Below are 22,746 nucleotides of genomic sequence, written 5' to 3' on the forward strand. Positions count from 1 at the left end.
AGGAGATGCTGGGGAGAATCCAGGATGCTTCACTCAACTCACACATTCGGCACAGATGTGCTTAAAAAAAAAAAAATCATCTGCCTGATTCTGCTGTATTCACATCAGGCGCAGGCAGAAGATGGACTAATATTCCAAGGTGATTTTCCATCACAGAGTAGGATATACACTGYCTTTATTAGGCCTTTTCTTTTTTCCTCTAATTAACAAGAAATGCCAAGTTTTGCTAAATATCAACAAGATTCAATGAGACAAGACTGGCCTTAATATAACAGTCCTTTTTCTGATTGTGCTGCATGAGCCTACTTTTATTATAGGCTTTTACCTATTAAACAGCCCTCCTCCCCGCCCTGAATGCAACAGCAGCTAAAGGTCAATCATAGCACACTTCCTCATTATTATTTCATGAAAAAAAGACACCCACGTGTTCTATCTGGGAGTCAAGGGGAAAGCTGTGCTTTATCCACTGTCTCATGCTGCAGATGTCATTTCAGGTTACAGTTCAGCACCAAACTAGCAATTCTTGATCAAGCTAAGCAATTGATAAAGGCTAACATTATATACAGAGGAGCTGCTCATTAGGAATCACAAGCAGGTTCTTGAATGCTCAAGGAAGAGAGAGAATTATTGATCACATTTCATGGAAGTTGTGAATAACACTGAGCTACAGCTTTCAGCCTTTAAATTAGTGCAGGAGAAAAATGTAAGTAGTTATTTTCTTATTTAGTATGAAAAAACTTGTTGCTCAGAAGGAACTAATGTGAAAACCTGTTGAAACTATTCAGTTGGCTTGTAAAACAGCCAAACTTGATCATCAGACACCAAGATGCAACTGGTATCTCTGCCAGCTTCCTAAAAGCTCAGTGTGCATGGGCACAACTTCATGACCTTCAAGAGACTACGTACTCAACACAGTCCTAAGGGAAAGAGTGAGAAACTTTATGGCAAGTGATAGAATTGTTATTGGGTTTTCTGTTTGTTTTTTTATAGGTAAATTACTCTGAAAAGTRTAAAGCTCAAAGTGTACATTTTTGCTTGCAGTTCCTTGCAGTGTCATATCCCATTGACTTCTGTAGCAAATATGAATAATTCCCATCACTCAAGATCAGTCACTAGAATCCTTTTTAATATTACAGTGTTTCTATGGACATCCTGCAGGCAGCCTCTATTGTCCCTTCCCTGCCTCAAAGATTCTCTCCAAAGTCAGTTCTTTGTCAAGTTAACCTTTGGTTCCAGGTCTATTTTTCCTCCTCTGAGATGGCAAAGCTGATTGACCTTCTTGTTTTCCCTTGTGCATCACCCCTCACTCTGCAGGGCCAGCCATCGCTGCTGTTTTCAGCTCCTTGACTAGCAGCTCCTTCCTGCACATCCCCCTTTCCTTGTTTGCCCCTCGGTYGATTCCTCTCAATGCTGCACTCCATACCACTACCCTGTGCTCCCTGAACTCGCTGTTTTAACCCCAAACTGCTCATTCTGCCTCCCCTTCACAGCAAAACCCAGCTTGCTTCTCACAGCCAGTCTCTCCCCTCTGGGGCTGCAGGTGAGGGGGAAGACATGCATGGGCTTTCTGCTGCTGATGCAGATACTGGGTCTGACCCAGCATCCTGACACCTTGATCAATTAAAAGAAAAAAATCTTAAGGTTGATATTTTATCTTTACCCATGCTAGGTAAATGCACATACTGTTCTCTCGAGAGATCACTAAGCTGTATCTCTCTTTGGGTTGAAAACTACCATAATTGTAACTTATATTTTGCTCAGTTGAAGAGGACACCACMTCCCATGTTAAAAGGAAATACCCGGGAACAGAAGCCAGCATTATTTTCTCTTGCATTCTTTCCTTCATTAGCTAGAGACTTTCTGATCTCTGTTTTCTTGTTCCTTTTGTGCAATGCTTTAAGGAAGAAAGTCTCCAGAAAGAGCATGCATTCTTTCAGCCAGGGCAGATGCACTTGCTGTTTTACAGCACTATTCCCAGYTGACACTTCTTCACAATGTCATTCATGTCACAAGCCTGATTTATATTTTGTTTGCTGCTTGGAGAGATGATTCTGTTGAATAATAATCTTTCTTGTGAGAACTTCTGTTTTCAAAAATGATCCATGAAGCAGCTCATCTCTTAATGAGTTTTCCTACAGGCTATTAGCTGACATCAAGAAACCTTCTTTGGCTTATCTCTCCCCCCCCCCCCCCCCTTGAAACAGGAAAATTCACTTAAGATGCCAAAGTTAGCTGTCAGGTATAAACAAAGTCACTCCAGACATGTAGCATTACAAGAGGAACTTACACAAGCTTTTTTTGAGATCACACAAACAAAAAAAATAGCTCTGCCATAACAGAATAGCTCAGAACAAATTCATGTTTTGAAAGATTTCACAAGAAAAAAATTTAACTTAGCTTTGCCACTCATTCTGTGTTCACCATAGATAAAATTCARCCATGTAAAAAGTGCAAATCTTATGTACCATTTAATGTGATCTTGAAGATTCAACAGGCCTGAGTGACATAGTGTTTTGGGCTGGTCCACCAAGTTGTGAGTACTATTGTAAGAACTAGAATCCTTATAATATGCCCTTGGAGTCCTAAAAGTGTGCACTGTATTGGAATAGCCAATGGTAACTCTTGTAATAGCCAACTGCTAGATTTCTGTTACTTTCCATACATTTTTCCCGTCTTTAAGAAAAAGAGATCCCTTACATAATTCTAGAAATAATTCTGTAAGTTTTTATCTCAAAAATCCATACACCAAGGATTTTATACCAGTTAAGCTAAAACTGGATAGTCTTTCTTCATTTATATATACAATTAGACAAGATATTTGGCAGCCTAATCTTTCTTAAAGTCATCTACATTTTTCCTCTRCTGTTAAACACAATCAAAGTTCCAGCCTCTGCCTCATCCCCAAAAGCCCTCCATTCTTCCTCCCTTGGAAAACATACTTTTTTCCTGCTGAAATCTTGCTGAAGTCTTGCTAGCAATATCATAGAAGTCTTATTTTGCTTCAGAACACTTACTTTTGTGCCTGATATACTGGAATTATAAAAATAMATGAAGCTCACCTGAAAGAATTTGTTGGTCCAAAGTATATCTGGCTAATCATTATCATTAGACTAAACGTTACTGCATATGAATCAACTCCTTTTCTTTAAAGRATGTTCTTTGTTCTTTCAGCCATCCAGTTTAATGACACCTTCCCAGCTTTGTTTTTATAAGCTGAGCTCTTAGAAAACATTAAAATACATTTTAAAGATATAGATACTAAGAAGTCATTAGGACAAAATCCAAAATATTAGTTTCTTCCCCTATGGGAATGGAATAGTTATTTTTAATATAGAAGTGCATATGTTCTTAGATTTTCATAAAATAGGAACATAGAAAGAGACAGAAGAGAATTTCTAAACAGCTTAAAAAAAAAAATCAACTAGGGCAGCTCTTCAGTAAGGATACCCATCCAATCATCTCAGTATTCCTTATTCTTGAGCAGTAATAACATTTTTAGAGTTGTGTTTGACCTTATAAGGCAGTTTAACTCTTCAGACTTCTTGAGGATTGCTAATTTAAGCAAAGACAACTAAAGATTACAATATAAGAATACAATTAAAAAAAACACACACACACACACACACTCCAACCCCCCCCCCCCCAAAAGGCCGTTTGGGGAGTATGCCTTTTTTGAGCTTAACGGGACTAACCTAGAAACATTCTTGCATCCCAGCCATCCCATAATCCCGATGTGGTTATCACTGTTCTTGTGGCACAAACACGACCTCGCAGCTCCAGAATGGCACAGTGAGCTCCGGGCCAGGGCCACCACGTTGTTCTTGACTTTTCGTGCATAAAAACCACCAGGGCGAAGGCAGGTTTCTCTCCCTTTGCAGTGAGGAAAGGGGTTCCGGCTAAGCCCCTGCTAAAGCTTTCTAAGCCCCTTTCCAGGACAAGGCTGCAGGAAGGCACTGATCTCTTTGGAAATCCTCCAGTTACAAATCCGCTCACTCTGCTGGCTCCTCTGGATACCTCAACAGGCTCTTTGGCATAAAGCCAGGAAGAAGAGAGAAAAAAAAAAAGTGTACATGCTATAGCCACAGACTCATTTCAACCATTCTTCTCTAAAAGGATGGTAAGAGGTGGGCAAAACTATCCACTTTAGGTTTTGTTTTAAAGGAGATTAATAACTGAGTTGCTTCTTCTGATTAGAAAATTCTGCTGTTCAGTTTAATTTACAAATAACCTAAGTATTTGCTGGTGCTACTATTCTACTAAGGAGGAAAAAAAAAAAAAACAAGTCGCTCTTTAGGATATTTTTGAGCAATGAAAATTGCAAGAAAAGTACTTTAATGAAAGCCAAACTCATCTGATGTGCAAGCTCCTAAAGGGAAAAAAAGTAATCAACTCAAGAGGGTCCTGCTGGTAGACTGCAATTATATCCTCCACAGTGTTGCTTTTTAGAAATTGAGTTCTGCGCATCTCTTGCTGAGTCCTGCAATGAATGTGGGGAGAGATCCCCTAGCCCCTCGGTCTTTTTTGTGAGGAGAGTTGTGTTAGGGACAGACACAGTGCGGGGAGCAGAAGGAGGGTGCCCAAGAAATTCTCCAAAGGAAAAAAAAAAAAAAAAGACAAATATGAATATTTGGATGAGATAACCAGCTTTAATATAGGTAGCGGACCATGAATTTGATGTCAGTCCTGAAGAATTATTTATCCACTTCGGAAATTACATGCTTCGCTCTGTGACCTGCCCTCTAAGTTCTCCCACCAAAAATCTTGTTATGGTAACAAGCCAGCACAACTCCAGGTTTCTCATTAGGTGAATAAGGTGTAATTTTCTGGCAAAGACTACCAGCTTGCAGGTGAGGATTTTATCTTACCTAGCCAAATAAAGCAGCTTTCTCTAGAGAAGCTCTCTTTTTCTAGGAAAGAATACCACCAAAGCAGGAAAACCCCAGACTCAACCAACTGGCATTAGATGAGCAACACTCTTCGGCTGTGACCAACATAATCCAGCACYTCCTTCCTGTAAGCTTCAGCCAGAGCCCCTGCTGACACGAGGTTAACCTCAAGATTTACCCATGGACATTGGCCTTCGCTTCTTGGACTGAAACTTGTGACTGAGTTTTTTGGGAGCTGTTTTAAAGCCCTCAGAAGAAAAGAACTACCTGTCCCTATCTGTGCAGGAACAGGACAGAAATGGACATTTCTGTGCTGCATCACTCAGTGAATGAATTTTCACATCTAGAACTCCTACCTGAGCCTTCTGCACTGACTTATAGACATGAAGTATTCACAACATTTCAACAAACATTAACTATCCACATCTTAAAAACCCCATGATTTCAGTGCCACTTTTATACTGCTCTGCAATGTCTCCGAGTTTTGCTATTACTTTCATATGCAGCTTTCTTATTTCAYTTTAAATGACAATTATTTTTTCCCTTCTGTATGAAGCAGAAAGGCATCCCAATTGCTGATCCCATGAACAACACTTCTTTCAGCCTCTCCGCTTATCCTAATCTAGCATCCCACTCCAGACCACAGCCTGTCTGCTCACACAGCACCCCTGAGGCCTTATTTCTTTTTAAAAAAAAAAAAAAAAAAAAAAAAAAATTTCTTACTCCATGTTATATACTTGAAAAAGAAAGGTTTGTACTTATTAGTTTTGACAGTTAAATGACCAAAGGTTTTTAGTTTTTTTCATTCTTTGGGAGTTTTGCAGCCATTCCAAAATTTAACTCCARTTGGACAGACACTCCTCCTTACTGTGTCTAATATTTCAGGGGCTGAAATGAGGTGAAGTCCCTAGAATCTYCTCTGATATTTTGACAGTCACTGAAGTTTCTTTCAATCCCCAATCCATAAATCAAGCTCAAACTCTCCCTGAGTGGGAACAGGAAATTTAGTATTCCTACACTGCTATGAAGCTGCAGGATTTTATGCAAGAGCTCAGTAGTATGCAGCAATGAGGGTGAACACCCACATGCTCTAAACATCAACAAAAAAATCTGCACAGATTCTGGGCARGGAAATGTAGAATTTCCTACAGCTCTACTTAAAAGTGATAACATTAATGGATTATCAAACTCTCCAGTTGGTTCATTTTCTGTAGTAAGAACTGCCAGAAGCACAAAACATTTCATGCCTTCATCTTCTAGAAATAATTTGACAGTAGTTGAAGATTTGRTCACTCTGATTATATTGTTTGTTGAATACCAAAAATGGTAAAAAAAAAAAAAAATCTCTTTTCACTACTTGGCTTATAACAGCAAAATTTGAAATGATGGGCCATCAAGGGAGATGCATCACATTTCTCATAACTTCCTCGAGGGGCTGCTATCATTTGAAAGTTTGAGTCAAGTGGATGAAAATGGACAGGAAGATTTTCTATGCGCTCCCTGAGCCAGCACAGCACTCCTTTGGGTGCTGGCCCTGCTTGGCATCAATATAGGGAACACAATCATGGAATRGCTGAGGTTGGAAAGGACCTCTGGAGATCACCTAGTCCAACCCCCCTGCTCAAGCAGGGTCACCTAGAGCAYGTTGTACAGGATTGCATCCAGGCAGGTCTTAAATACCTCCAGAGAAGACAACTCCACAATTTCTCTGGGGCAACCTCTGACACCCTCACAGTAAAGAATTTTTTCCTTCACATTCAGATGAATCTTCCTGTGTTTAAATGACAGGGTCAGACCCAGACTCAAGACAAGCTGCAGCTCTCCTCAACTGAGCGCTCAGCAGCACTGGTATTTCACTTCGTGTGACCAGCAGCTGCTCCAAACTTGTGTCTATGCACTTCGCACACAGAGCAAGTCTACTGAGGATGGCTGGGTTTAAAAAAAGTGCTAGAAAGTCTTCCAAGCTGYTATTTTTAAAGAATTTGGCTGTTTCCTATAGTAAAAATGTGCCCAAGTAATATTTCAATCCTTCATATCAGGGCTTTTCATTAGACAGATTTTATTCATATGCATCACTTCAAATAACATTGCCAAGCCRTTAAGCTAGACCACTGTTATCTGACCATAGAGTCACTGTCCAAGTAAAGGGTGGTGATGAATGTAATAGTGCCTAAAATATTAGGAGTTATATGAGTCTGTTCTTTATATCTGTGGCCTATGCATACAAAAGTTGGCAGGGAAATCATCTCAGTCTTCTTTCTAATAGAGGGTTTTATCCAGGTTTCTCGGATGACARGATAGGCTGCTATCAAACCCAGACATATCTAGATACATTAGCATGAAAATTCAAAGGGAGGAAAGGAGTTTGAGACTTGATCTAGTTTGGTGCAAAACAAAGAAATGAGAGCATGTGGGCTACTTCTGTAAGAACGCACAGACTTCTTTAGGTGCTCGCTGTTTCTCCTACTAAGTGAACTGCTGCCTCTCCCTCTTCCCAGACTTTCTGCCCCTCACCTGTACTGTGATTTTGTTAGCAATAATGGCATCAGCATTGTCTCGCCAGCTGAGAATGAAGATTTCAGCTCTATGCTCACAGACAAAATCTGAAACAAAGCAGATCTGATGAAATCAGATCAAATTTTCCCATTTAACCTCCAATATGTGCCAGCACCACAACAAGGGCAAGAGAATGATCTTTAGATGTTTAAACCCTCCTTAGGAAATGGAGTCACTTCATTTCACATACTACCATAGGGGGTCTGCAACCGCACCATCTCATTTTCTTGAGGTTTACACAAGTACATCCTGGCTCTGGCATCTGTACTAGACAAAGTTGCCTTGAGTTTGCCTCTGGTATCATGAATACCATCACTAGCTGAAAAACGTTCTTCTGCCTGGTTAGTGATCAATGCCTGTACCTCACCAGATCTGAGGCACTGACCAAAACCATAGACCACCCTGCTGAACACAGATCACTACGTATATGTAGGGCTTTTCATGCTGACAAATTTAACTTTGAAGCCCCCAAAATTCTGTAAATTATTGGCATAACATGGTACAGCTTCTCTTTTAGAACTTATCACACCACTGCCCAAAGGAAAAAAAAAACAGTATAGATACAGTTACTGTGCAAGTTTAGAATGAAAAGCACAGTCAGAATAAAGACAGTCTCCAGCTCTGAGGAAATCCAGGCCCATTAATGCTTCTGATATCTAAGAATATCAGCACATTACTATGATCTCTCATTCTAAGTAGATATCCTGAACAGTATAGATTTGTGTTGGGATCTTCCCAAAAATAGCTGCCAAATCATAAGATCCAATCAAACTGCTAGTCATAACAGATGACAGAAAACTTATGTTGGAAGCTTCTACAACAGATGAGTTTAAATTAGCTGCTAATGATTTGGAAACAAAGCAAATTTCCAGTAAAAGCTGAATTCTGATGACATTTAGCAAGGCAAGGAAAGCATTAATACATTTGCTGTGAAGTCCGACTCATGCAGAGACCTGTGTACATCACGTGCATGTGCATATCTCCAGAGACAAGTTTTCTAAATTGATACATTTTTATGTTATGGCTTTATTGTGGAAGCCTCTATTAGGAAAGTGTTGACCCTTCACACTTCATAAATCAATTGCGATAATACAAACTTGTTTTAAAGTGAAATGAAGTTTCAAAATGAAAGGTGATTTTTCTATTAGTCTCACTCAAATGGCATGTAAATGAGACTGCTGCACTGAAACAGAATTAAAAGTTTTGGAGCTTTTGATTAAAAGTGATCCAGAGCCTAAGTGTCCATTATAAATCATCACTTAGGTAAGTGTACATATGGTCATAGTACACAAAAAAATTTGTGTACCTTAGATATATATTAGTAATTTAGAAAGACTAGCAAGTTATAAGGCTAACTAAGCCTAGCTCTCTGGCCTTTTTGGGGTTTCCTTCCTGGACATCCTGAGAAGCCCCACAGGAGGATTTCAGGAAGCAGCACTCCCAACTCTCCAGTCAACGCAGTGGAAACTCCAGCAAGCCTCAGCCGCTGTCACCATGGGGCGGCTTCTTACACTCCCTTAGGGAAGTTTAAACAACATTTAGTAAAAAGTTTTTGTTGCATTAGCTACCAGTAAGYGATACTCAACAAAGCAACAACAACAACAAAAATTCACATTGCAGCCAACTCTGCACTCTGACAAACAGATTTTGCTGGTTGGATTAGTCTGCCTGATGTCAGATGAGCAAGACGTAGAATCAGCCTCATTATTTCTTTCCTCACAGCATTAATTTTCCTCCTTAATCCAAACTTAGCCTTATGCAGTTAAAGTAGTTTTAATCCAATAAGACATAAGCAGCTTGGATCAAAGAGTATTCCAGAGGCACAATTTACAGAAAACAGCTCATATGAAGTTCAACAACATAAAATGCAAAGCCCATTTACTATGTAGGTAGACAACTCAAAGGTAGAAGAGAAAAAAAATCTGTACAAGAAAGCTTGACAGGCAAGCTTTATCCCCTGTACGCTAATGCTATTCATCCAACTAAAGGGCATTTGACTAATCACTGGTTAGCATACCTCAATTAATTTAACATGTAATAACATTACATTATACAATGATAATGCTGTAACTTCTTTTCAGATTAAGTTCTAAATTACTGCAGAACATGTCCTTTCTTAAATGGTATAAAAAAACCCACAAACTTTTGTTCCTAAGGCCTTTTAAAAACAGACAGAGGCTTTAAGTTCTGGGAAAGATGGAATTCATTCAGTGAATTCACAGGTTTCATGAAAGTCAGAGGTCCCAATTCATTTCAGCTTTCCAAGATTATTTGTGTACTTTTAGAGGGGCACATAGAGAATTTGGTGTAGAAATACTCCTAACTCCCAGTTATGGTGCTCAGCAGCTTCATGGAAACATAGGAAGTGGCTCTCAGGTTTTCAGTGAGAATTCTCTTTCAATAACCCGGTGTGGGATGGGAAACTTCCCCCGACAGGTCTTTACTTGCAATTCACACTGCCCTCTCTGAAATTGTTCTTGTCTACCAGCATCCACTGAGACACAGACCAGGGAGAAAGGCAGACAAAGAAAAATAGTCTTCAAAACAGCAATCTTGTTAGAAGTGCTAAGGTCTTTGCAGTAGTGGACTGGAAGACATATGCTTGTCAGCATGGTTTTTGTGAAAACAAAGTTAAGAAACCAGATAAAGGACAGGTCAAGCCCGGTAGAAGGGTCTATGAAAGAGTCATGAAGCGCAGACAGAAGAGAGAAGTTGTGGAGCAAGGGAAGGAGCCAGCAGCAAGAGGCTGGGATAGTATTGCTTTCCATAATTCTATGAGAGGCTGCCCAGTTATGTTTTTGTTGTTTATTCTTTATCATTCATCATCCTTGCATGGTAGAACAATTTAGCAGCTTCTCCATGACCAGTATCAGCAGATACCACTGTCAGTAGTGGACTGGAAGATGTGTGCTTGTCAGCATACTCCCAAGCCACCAGCTGACTTGGTGGCTCTCTTTATGCTCCTACATAGAAACACCAATGCCTGTTGCTAGTGCTTTAATTATTGCTGAAATACCTACAGGTATYGCTGAGCCTCCACACTCAGGAACAGTTCTCCAGCGCTCACTGATTTTGATCMCATGCAGTTCTTCTCACTCTGTAGCACAAGTTACACTTCAGTGTCTAACTCACTAAGAAGTCTATTCAAGCTCATGGGTAACTCTAGAGCAAACACTGCATTTGGTACATTTTCAGCATAGCAGAGCTATTACCCAGGCGATTGCCTCCAACAGCACCAGCCAGCTCTGAAGTGTTTTGCCTCTATGCTGAGATTCTCCCYTCTCTCAATTTTAAGCACCACCAAGTCCTGCACATGGGCCAAATGGCAGCTGAGCAGGTCCTGCAGAGGGCTGGGGAGCACTCTCCCTTCGCTTTTAYGTGGTTTTGATGATGACTGAAATGGGAAACTGCTTTCAGCAGAAGTACAGAGTGGGGTATAGCTTAGAATAGTGGAACAATTTGACATCACCTTTTATAAATAACACATGAAAGTACACATTACCCAATCTGAACAGATCCCACACTTTCTAAACTAGAAAAGTTGGAGTTTAGAAGAGATTCTGCTCTGTCAGTTGAGGTCAACTTCCTTCAAGTTTTCCTCCTAATCTGTGTCATAATATTTGATAGGTGGCCTAATCAGAGACTACACTGAATCAGTTGGAAAATAATCCCCGTGAAAATCATGACAGTTTTTCTTAGGAATCCAGTCAGTGAAAGGACAAATAAAATACCAGCATTATTTCCAGCATTTGAAAGTTTCCTCTCTCAAGTGTTGTTTTAAGTGCTAATTAATCAAATCAGTGATATTTTTCTAGGGTCGATGATTCATTACTGCTGTACTGGTTGAAACTAAAGTCTGCAGCATAAATTAAATAGATCATATTTCTTCCATAGATGGTCAACCTGCATTTGCAGGAAAGACAGACATTAACTTTTAAGTCAAACTTTCTGAATCACCTRTTCTTTCCCCTTTCAATAGCACTACAGAATTAGCGAGACTAGACTGCCAAAAATGTTCCACTGATTTCAAACCAGCGCTTGACCAGCCCAGATCAGCATTACCAGGTTCATGCTCAAATGTTGGGTTTTAAGACTACATATTCTGAAATTTTAACTGAACAGTACCAAGACCCCACACACAAGGCTAAACAAGCTGAAAGTCAACAATTCACAGAAAGGTTAATACATAAATTCAGCCCTCTTCATGCAAGACCAAAATTTTATTCTGATTTCAAGGATGTGGAAGACATAGCAGCAGAAGTCAGATTTCTGCACAAGTTAAGAAGTGGGAAGGAGAAGATGCAACTTTGCTTTTGCTAACCGTCTCCGCCTTGCCCCCACCTTGGGGTTCTTAAAAGCATATGTCCAGGACATAATGTATAAGGAAAAACAGAGAAAGGACACTGATAAAAATGATTCAGAAGGCTAAGAAAGTGTGAAACTGAGGGAAAAGAAAGATGGATACTTAAAGAATAGATGAGAACAATAAGATAAAGAAAAGAACAAGAATAGGAAAGCTATTAAAGATGATTAGAACTACAGTCTTTAAACCACCTCGCAAACAAATGTATTCCTTACATGAAGGAATCAAGATTAGCAAAACTGGATCTTTTTTTCCCAACCCAAAGCATTCACCTTAGACAACGTTCAGCAGGCTGCTATAAGTCTCTGGTAATTTTAGTCTTGTATACATCTGAAATTAAATAATAYACTCTAATCTCCTAAATAACATTAACATTACACATGCAAAATCATTGTATGTGGATTGCTTCTAAGCATTTCTGAAGCCTGGTAACAATCAACTGCACATGCTGATGTCTAACACTAGCCAATTAAATTTATCATCATATGCCTAAAGAAATGCAAAGAGGCATTAAGCTAATGCAATTGAAAATTTGAAAAATTTGTCTTCATCAACAGAATAAAATATACAGGTCTTCCAGATCCACAGCTAAAGTAAAACACTTACATAYGGTCAATGCCAATCTCAGTACCGTGGAAATACAACCTAGGAGTTAACATTATGCACTACCACAAACTATCTTTTTTCTTTAATTAATGTGCATCTTCAGGATAAAAGTTACCTACAGAAACTTCTTCCTGCAATTACATAAACATAACCTGAAGATCGTTTGGGGTCTCCAGTTATAATTGCCCTTTTGTAACTTAAGGGTTGCCAAATATTATGCAACATTATGAATGATATTGTGCTTAAGAGGCACTGCTCTAATTAGTGACCTGGTTGAGCTTAGAGGAAAGAACTAATATTACTTGATGTTGTTTTCAGTGTTCAAAGCTACAGTTCAAAGCTAYAGCCTAGAAATATTCATAGTAATTTGAGTATTTCACCATTTCAAAGCAGAATGAAGAGTTAAATTTTTCTTCTGAAGTCCAAAACAATGAATTCATTAATATTAGAGCTCCCGTTAGACTCTGTTCCCTATGAACAAATCGAGCAGCCCTGGCAAACTACATACCATTTCACATCCCATTTATGGGCTGCTTTGCAAGACCAGAAACRTCAGCCTCAGTATCAAGCTTGTTGATACTTGTCATTTTCAGAGGAAAAAATATCCTAGACTGTATTAGATTATTTATCTGCCCTTTATCTACATGAAGCAGACGTTTATGAAGTATGTGGTGAGAATCCATCAGATCCAGCTGGCTACTCCAATAAATCCAGATAAAAGGATGCCCCCAGAGCTCTAGGTTGGGTGCAAGCCCACTGCTAGGGCTTTGAGCCTGTATCTTTGCATTTCACCTGAGCCTCATGAAACCCAGTGGTGGCCCTTTACAGAGAGGGGCTCCTTCTGCTGAAGGCAGAAGGCGATGTCCCACCAACCTCTGCGAAGTGGTRTCAGACTGAAGGGCAGCACTGCACAGAGTTCTTCACTGCACACACACCTTGCAGGCACTGACCCGAGAACAGGACAGAGATACAGCCCAGCAAAAGCTGAAGCATTTGGACAGAGATGACAGGTTTGCTATTTATATTTTTTCTATAAAAAGAAAAATTAAAGTTATGGACCACATCCTGCAGTTTTCATTCAGGAAAAATCCTAACCCTTGTAGACCTTAGCAGGTCTAAAACTAGCACAAGCTATAGAGTTGTGCAGCCATCTGTCTAGTGTGAGGCTGTATAAGAAGCTTCTGATACATATATACTGGAAAAATTAATATCTGTGTTTTCAGTAGCAGCTGAAGCTGCTTTCAATCAAGCACAGAGCTTGCATAAGGATTTGGTGTTTTCTATTCTTAAACAATAAACCTTTATTTAAAATCTGTGTAAGAGTCCAGGCTAGCCAAGTAAAAGCAGGAGGGACTTACTTCAGAAGGGAGCACACAAAAGAACACATTAATAGAGAAAAGTACTGGCAATGCTAAAGACCCCTCTGAAACCCTTTCTGTGGTAGCCAGATTTGATAAGATTGTTAAAATTAAAGCATTTTAGATAAGTATCTTTCCCTGTATATCTCTGTGCTGCTGTTGTAATGTTGATTCAGACCCATAGGAATGTTCCTTCTGATTTTATTTCTCTGAGACTGTTTCATGCTGGTTTGCCTCCTAGTACCTTGCTGGAAATATTCCCTACAGCCTTCCATCCAGATAGCATTAATATTTTCTCAAAAGGCATATATCTTCACAAGACTTTTCTGCACTTGTGACTAGTAATTAAAAGATGCAGAAAGCCTGCAGGACTACACCCACACACAAGACTCACATGGCAACCTGCTGCTGCTGAGCCCCTGATAATAGTCTAATTAATTTGCTATAAAAGAACAAAGTTGAGTAATCACCTCTACAAACCAGCTCTGGTTTCATTCCTCCCTGACCTCCTCAGCCATGCACAAGCAGCTAAACTTGGAGATGACAACTGCTGCAGGAGAAAACATTGCCAGAACTTAGTGAAAGAAGTTTTGTGATTTTAGGAAGATTGAGAGAGTTGCAAACTTTTAATAAGCGTCTCTCCCGGGGCTCGTGCAGACTTGCTTACRCAGAAGGGGACAGGTCTTCTCCTCATGTCCTGGGTGGAACTGATACAAATGGACAAGCGTGGTTATGGCCTGCTGCACTAGCACAGTACTGCCGCTTCCCAACCACCAGCTACAGATCCACTCTGCAAATTCATTCCTGTGCAGCAGGACAGAAATCAGCACAGTGCCTAGAGATAGACTTAGAAGCTTTATGAGAARAGGTCAGGCTCAGATTAGCCTAAAGTTGAAAGAGAAGGACGAATTGCAATATTAGAATAATTTTATAAAAACTATTTTGTTTAGTTTACAAATGGGTCTATTATCTACTTTGAGATCTTTGCGGCAATGGCAGAAAAAAGAATAAGAGCATCAGATGAGAATTATAGGGTATTGTTATTCATAAGMAAGCCTTATCAGTCTCTATACAGCTTGCATATTTTTAGAAATGGCTAAATTCTTAACTATTCAAAGTTTGGAAGCTGAAAGATTCACGTCTCACCTCATTTCTCAGAGGAAATAGATTTGTGTGTCTCATACAGCTGAGCTCTAATTAGTCAGAGGTTTTAGGCTTGGTGATTTTGATGAACCCTTCATGATACCAAAACACTAATTGTGTGAATATCAATAGACTCCAGCCACTGAAACTCTCCTTGGAAGTTGCAGGCAACATTTTAAAAGGAAAAAGAAGGTAACTTGCTGACAAAGCACCACTTCTGATCTATGTTCACTCGAGAAATATACTGTTGTTGAATTAGACAATACACAGGAAAACAGTGCATTTTCTTCCCCATTTGCTCCCCCGCATTCTGATGCCATTCTTCCACAAAAAAAACAGTTCAGATTCAAGCAATTATAAAAATATTCCTATAATCAGGGATAACAACAGCTTTAAAAGCTTTAACTACAAATACAGTCTAGTTTTTAATATGCTTGAAATTGCAGATTAAAGTAGGCCACTGTCATAATGATTTTATTGTCTACTCTAAAAATTTTGCATGGTTTAAAGTAGTAATTTTTTTAATAAGAGAACACTCAAACAGTCAAGATGAGAATGGTTTCTAGGGAATAAATCAAGCTGCTATAAACAATTTCAAGATTGCTTTTTTATAATTTACTAGATCTTTTAGTTTGAAGAAAGCAGTTTAAAGACAATTTTTCACTGCAGTTTTAGTGACTAAGCTACCACAGCTTGACTATTTTTGCAATTACTGAAGACAGATATTAATTTTGCCTTCCCCAACAGAAATAGGCATGATAATTCCGGCAGCAGCACCCATTTCAAAGCAAGAAAAATGGGAAAACAGTGCGTTATTAATCTAACAGCCCTGCCCTTATCTTTCTCAGGCTCTTCCTCAGTCCCTCGGACTTTTGGCAGCTGGCATTCACCCGCACTTGCAGGTAGGATAGCCAAAGCCCGTCCAACTGCCTTTGCTTGCCTAAGCTTTATACTAGCTGCCGCAGAGAGGGGAAGAGAAAAAAAAGGGGGGGGGGGGATATTTCTTCTTTAAGGTTTCTTGGCATCTTATTGTTTGGCTGCCTTTACAGGGTATCTGATGCCAGTATTAATACAAGACTTCTTGAAGGCAGAAACTTCACAGAAAGTGGTGACCAGCTTATCATTAAGTTTGCACGGAGATCATAAGCATCTAGGGCCCTCCACACCCTTCCCAGCACTTTCTGCATTGGTTATATGTAATAACATATGTTATTTAACATAACTATAACAAATTACAGTTAAAGGCACCCACAAATAAGACTATGGTGGAAACCCCAATCTTTAGGAAATACCCTCTAAAATAACTTCACTGTCTTAGGACACAAGTGGGAAGGCTCTTGGCAATGCTTCATTTACTGGCAAATGGCACCACTGATCTTCAAACCACAGCTCCTGAGCTTGAGATCTGACCTGAATTCGGGCCTTTTTGGTACAATTTTCTATTATGCAGTAGAGCTGAGTCTAGTTTTGGCTAGTCAATACTGTACTCTGCAGGAAAAAAGTGAATAATTCACTTCAGAAATTTATGAACATATTCAGTCTTTTCTCATTCTGTTTAGTTATCAAAACTTAATTTGGTTAAGCTTCTCAAGCTATTTGATATTAAAAATCAAGTCATAGAACTCCTTAGTATCCTCAGCAAAGATAGCTTTCTGTTGTGCAAGGCAGTATGCTCACACAAGGAGATGCCTAAATGTTCTCATCAAGAACAGCAATTTTAAACAGGAAAAATTGAATGTAATCCTTATTTTACAGGAAACTGAAGTCTTGCCCTRGATTACACAAGTAACTTAAGACAGAGCCGAAATCTGAACTCAAGCATCTACAGCCCTTATTTTATCAAGGTATTTCCTCRTCTCCTGCCTCCTGTTCTTCACTGGAATTATTTCAGTCTTTTTCATGCTTAGCAATAGCCCTTAACAATTGTAATCGATATAGATCCACCTAACATTAATTGTAAAAAAATTATAAACAACAAAATAAGTTAAAATAGGCTTTAACTTTTGTTTCTCATGTCTTTTYAATGTGCTTTTAGAGGAAGGAATAAAAGTATAAGACAGAAAGCTCCCAGAAATGGCACCTAATAATTTGCAATATTTACAAGWTATACTTCACAAATAGTTCATTTAACTTTGCAATTTCTTGAATTCACTCATTTTGTGAAATTAGAATTATTCATAAGAGTTTATTACAAATAGATTAATATTCATTGAACAGTTTGTAAAAGATGTATGGTTAAAGTCTCTGAATTATTTTGCAGAAAAAAAAAAGCCATCATTTTGTGGATAACACTGATTGCAATCAGTTCTCTGTCCCAAAAATCACAAGTTCATTAGACAGCAAAATGCTCTGCATAGAAAGGCATTATTTAAGTTAATCACTACCTGGTTGTCAGGCAGCAAACWGTTTGCCACGTTCAGTGCTTTTATAGTCTTGGATTGCACCTCTGAAAAGCTAGGATTTAGAAATGTGTTCGTACCACTAATATGATTGGCTTATTAGAACCAATATTTTTGGTACTCCACTATGGTTAATCCCTGAAGCATTTTTAAAATAGCAGTTTCCAAACAGAGCAACATAGTTTAAATCTGAGCTTTGAGGCTCTCAGGGACAGCACTYCTTGCTGCCTTTGTTGATGACTAGGGTATATAAAATGTATATCCACACATCCCATTTAGTGATTTTTGTATTTCCAGAGGATTCTACAACTTCAGTCGCTGGCTCTGCTTTGTTTYTCTACTCATTTAAGTCATTGAGCAGGTCATTGCAGTAGATGTCACCAGAAAACTCCCACCACTGGTGGTATCAGTATTTCCCAGAGATGCACTTTTTTAAAACCTGGACTATTCACATAAACCAGAAGGCTTAAAAGATTTTTTTCCTCCCATTTCTACTTTCAGCTACCTTCTAAAGTTAAAAATAACTCCTCTATAGTCACTTATCTTTCATGAGACCTGACACTACAACTTTCCCAGACKTTCCTCATGACATAGTAAGCTATAGGCAAAAAGAATTTAAGAAGTGGGATATATGCATTGAATTTTTTCTTAGACGTTACGTGGAACACTGCTGGGGGCTTGGCATGACGTCCTATAGGCTGCTGGTGAGGAGAGGGGTCCACTAGGCTCATACTATGGGCAGGAATGGAGCCCCAAGGACTGTGGGTGCCACTAGGCAAATTCAGYACCAGAGGCACCACGTGACTGCAGACCAGTTGCTTGCTGACATTTGCAAAACTCATTTGATAGAAAAAAAAAAAAAAATCTCACTGAGCTGAAGCTTTCTCCCTGTGTAAACCCTACCACTCTATATCTAATAGACAACTAAATAATCAATATTCATACAGATGTATGCTTCAGACTCATCACAGCAAGCACATGCTAAGAGTCACTTTGTCCTTGTTCTCCTCAATCACTGGATGGGAACAACTCTTTCACACTTTTGTTAGTCACCAGGACTGCAACCAGGGGAAAAAAGGCACATAAAACTGTCAAGCACAGCACAAACATGCAGTCATTTTCTTATTGTGAGGCAGCAGGGAACAAGAACACATCTTGGATCAATTAAAAAAAATAATTTGCACCTCTAGAACTTATCTAATCCTGAAGTCTCAGAAAAGTTACAAGCATCACCTCATGCATGCCTGTAACTGCTGCTATCAGGTGTTATAAATGGGTTATTTCCTGAAGTCCTCCATTTATTCTCACACATTTTTTAGCTGGCAGCACCAGGATGACATTCCTACATGAGTACACTTTTTCAGTTGATTATACTCCATGAGAAAAACAGAGTATGAAAGTGCACAGGCTGGAGACCTGGGCAGAGAGGAACCTCAKGAGGTTCAACAAGGCCAAGGGCAGAGTCCTGCACCTRGGGAGAAATAACCCTMGRCACCAGTACAAGCTGGGGGCTGAGCTTGTGGAGAGCAGCTCTGYAGAGAAGGACTTGGRAGTGCTGGTGGATGACAGGTTGACCATGAGCCAGCAATGTGCCCTTGTGGCCAAGAAGGCCAATGSTMTCCTGGGGTGCATTGGGAAGACTGTTGCCAGCARGKSGAGGGAGGTGATCCTGCCCCTCCACTCAGCCCTGGKGAGGCCTCATCTCGAGTCCTGTGTCCAGTTCTGGGCTCCCCAGTACAAGAGAGACATGGAGCTACTGGAGAGAGTCCAGCGTAGGKCTATGAAGATGATCAGAGKRCTGGAGCACCTGCAAGAGCTGGGCCTGTTTAGCCTCSGGAAGAGAAGACTGAGGGGGGGAAATCTTAGAAATGTGTACAAGTACCTGAAGGGAGGGTGTYRAGGGGACAGGGACAAACTTTTCAGTTGTCCCGTGTGACAGGACAACAGGCAAYGGGCAGAAATTGAAGCACAGGAAGTTCTGCCTGAACATGAGGGAGAATTTCTTCCCTGTGAGAGTGACGGAGCCCTGGACCAGGTTGCCCAGAGAGGTGGTGGAGTCTCCTTCTCTGGAGATCTTCAAGGCCYGCCTGGATGCAACCCTGTCTGACATGCTCTAGGTGACCCTGCTGAGCGGGGAGGTTGGACTGGATGATCTCCAGAGGTCCCTTCCAACCTTACTGATTCTATGATAAGGTTTCACTACAGCCTGTGAAAGCTCTCATGCTAAAGTCAGTGCTCCTCTGACTGTGGTCCTCAAAGCTTCTCCTTGGTCTCCTCCCAGCAGGGCATCCAATGCCAGGTCTTGCACATGGCTGCAGAAGACACTGTGTAACCTTATCCGGTAACATCATGAGACAGCTGCAAATGAATGTATCTTGCACCATCATATAATGCTTCACTTGGGAAAGTTTAATTGTGGCTTCATGACAAAAAAAGTTTATCTTTTTAAAGAAATAATACACCAGTTGTAGCTACATTTTAGCTAATTACACATTCCTTAACAGTTCAAGGTGCTCTGCTCAGTAGGAAAAAGATTTAAAGCTTCTAAAATGATATACATCCCCATCTAAAAATACATATATGAAAGTACATATATAGGGTGTATTGCCCCCTGCAACCTTTGGCCATCTGCATACAAACTACATATTGCTGCTTCAGCCAACATCCCCAGCTAAATCTGTATACACATATGCAGCGTTACTGCATAGTATATCAGCCTGAAGTCTTCTACAGGCCAACCTGTCCAAGAAGCCCCTGGGCGAGGCATGGTACTGTCCAAAAAAAAAAAAAAAATAAAATAAATAAAATAAAAAAAAGATACAGGAGGGATAGCAGACAAAGAGGGCAGTTAATTTTTCCTTTTCTCTTCTTCCATTGTTAAACCCATATGTATTAAGGGGTGTGTGGGTGTGGGTGTGTGTGTGCGTGCAAGTATATAAAAGGATCCTACTCAGAGGAATAGATTTCTCCTCTATATTGGGTAGATGCCTCGTGCTCAAGACTAGATCTACACCGCCCAAGAGCTGCAGCCTAAAAGCTAAGAGTGGGGGAAAAAAAGCAAGCAAAATAAAGGGGTACAAGAGGGATGGTGAATAACCGCCAGTCAAGAATCTGTAAGGGATTATGTTCTCCAAGTATTGCTTTGCCTCAAAAGGGCTTTTTTATTGTTTATTTTTATCGAATAGACTCAAAGCATCAGCAGGGTGCCTACAGGGGAGTCAATCAAGGAARCCACTACCCTAACTCCTGCAACAGAATCAAACTTACCTTGGAATAAAAGTGCCTGCAACACAGAGGAAAAGGTTTCGGAAATAACTCTCCCTGCAGCAGGGCTGACATCTCAGTCTAACTCGATGCTGCTGCTCTTGCTGCATCACCACGTCAGTGAAGTGCCAACTGTTTCAGACATGAGTTACACCTCAAACCTGCACAGTTCACTCAGCTTTGGGTCAGGCAGCTCCAGACCAGGAGTAGAGGGCAGCCTCGACACTACTGAGATGCATAACTGGATAGTCAGGACAGCTACACATCTCCAGTAACTCTTCAGTTTCTCTTTCATTCTGCYTAYACTTCTTGTACTATTTTGGTATTGTTACCAGTATCACAACGAGAAGAAAAATTTATTACTGTGAATCTTAAAAAGCACTACATTTTGAGGAATTTCTGTTTCYCATATTAAAGAAACACATGGGAAGAAAGGAACAAGATTTCCCTAAGGTCATTAKAAACTACTAACTTTTAGAGATCCCAGCACTATGCCACATGCAGATACCCCTCCAGTTCCCCATTTGTGGCTGGGAGCTTTAGAAAGAAAAGACAGAGAATCTGCAGGTATGTAGTGGGGAAAAAATCCCAGACTGCTCATCTGCATAGCGCTGGTGGTGTCCAACAGGACATCACAAGAGGATTGCTTCTGGTCCCCTTACAGTAAGCCACCTTGTATCCGTCTCCATTTCATTCTAAGCTATGAACTGGACCAGAGCCCAATCATATGTATCTATCTATCGATAGATCTTCCTTCCCAAGGGCCACTTTCCAGATTTCTTMCTGCAACTCACATGGCCTAACCACATGCATAATGTTATTTAATGGGAATTCTTGAGATTAGATAATATATGGATATGCAAAAATCATCACACGCTTGAGTTCCCTAATGAGAACAGAGGTTTCTTAATAAGCCTATTTTTGGTCTAGATATTTATAACTATCCCATAGTAAGTTGCAAAAGAGGGATAGTTTATAAATTCATCCAATATTTGCATAAAATGCACAGCTAAAATTAATACTAACAAGTGCATAATAGCATTATACTGAAAAACTGTTTTATAGCTAATGTAAAGCAAACAGCTTTCGCTTAGGGGCTGAAATGGCTTCATGCTATTCCCTTGCTCCACCATGCATCCGACAGGCCGGTGAGAGCAGCAACTGCTTTCCCTTGGGACCCTTTCAATCGATGGAGTGAGCCGAGCCCTTTGCAGCCAGAGCATCACTCTTCCTCTCCAGAGAGCAGGTTTAGCATTTAGAAAAAGTACTTGTTTCTGAAGCAGCAGGTGGCTGACAGCTCTGGAAAAAAAGCTGAGGAGTCCCTTTCTCATGTATCTGGACATCACATTCTCCTGCTGCCAGCATCTTTCCTCCTTATTTCCACAAGGAAAACCTACACACCAGGCCAGAAGTGGTCCAGTTGCAGCCGAAGATACTATGTTTTTTCCCAAGTGAGAAATATTAAGATTTTAAGCACTCACTCCTGACATTTGTGTACACATGTACATACACATTAGAGACCTTGCACTCTGCATCTCTCTTGGCATGTTTAAGGTCTGCTGGGGTGGAAGCTGAGACTCCCAACAGCTCTGGGGAAAAGCTGGCCTGAGGCAACATACAGTTCAACCTTGTATCCTAATACCACTCCCGAGACTGGAGAGATGGCTCAGAAGCATTCAGACRGCAGGAAACCCTTCACAGAGAAAACAGCAATTTGTTGCTAATGCTGACTTGATTCACAYGGTGATTTAGCTTGCTCCTTGTGCCCTACAAAGAGTACCTCTTCTCAGCAGCAAGCCCCTGCTTTCTCTACCCCCTAGGGCCTTCTCAGGTCACACAAAGCCCCCAAATAAATTCAAAATGAGACCACTATATAGGCCAGCTCCCTCTTACCTGCAGACAAGTCACCAAGCTCAGCAGCCTGGAAAGCCCCAGCTGGATGAGACCCAGGCAGTCCCACCTGGCCACAGCAGTGGTGGCATCTGCCCTCCTTGCTCTTATGCTTTCCCAGGACTTTCTCATCGGCCCAGGGATGAGAGCAGCTGCAGGGAGTTAGATGTGTTATTCCACCTCCTGCTGATTGCTGCTCCTGGGATGGGGCAGATGCTGCTGCTGGGAGAGGTTTTAGCCAGGTGCACATTAAATGTTAACAGGGCATTAGTGGAACAGGA

General features: G+C 40.4%; 1 protein-coding gene across 1 annotated transcript in view; it reads right to left on the reverse strand.

Moving 5' to 3' along the window:
* The window catches only part of TCERG1L (transcription elongation regulator 1 like), a 147,999-nt gene that overhangs the window by 121,095 nt on the left and 4,158 nt on the right, over positions 1-22,746 (reverse strand). The window lies entirely within an intron of this gene.

The sequence above is a fragment of the Rhea americana genome, unplaced genomic scaffold (assembly GCF_003343005.1).
Source record: "Rhea americana isolate MKP2758 unplaced genomic scaffold, rheAme1 scaffold_154, whole genome shotgun sequence".
NCBI classification, from domain to species: Eukaryota; Metazoa; Chordata; class Aves; order Rheiformes; family Rheidae; genus Rhea; species Rhea americana.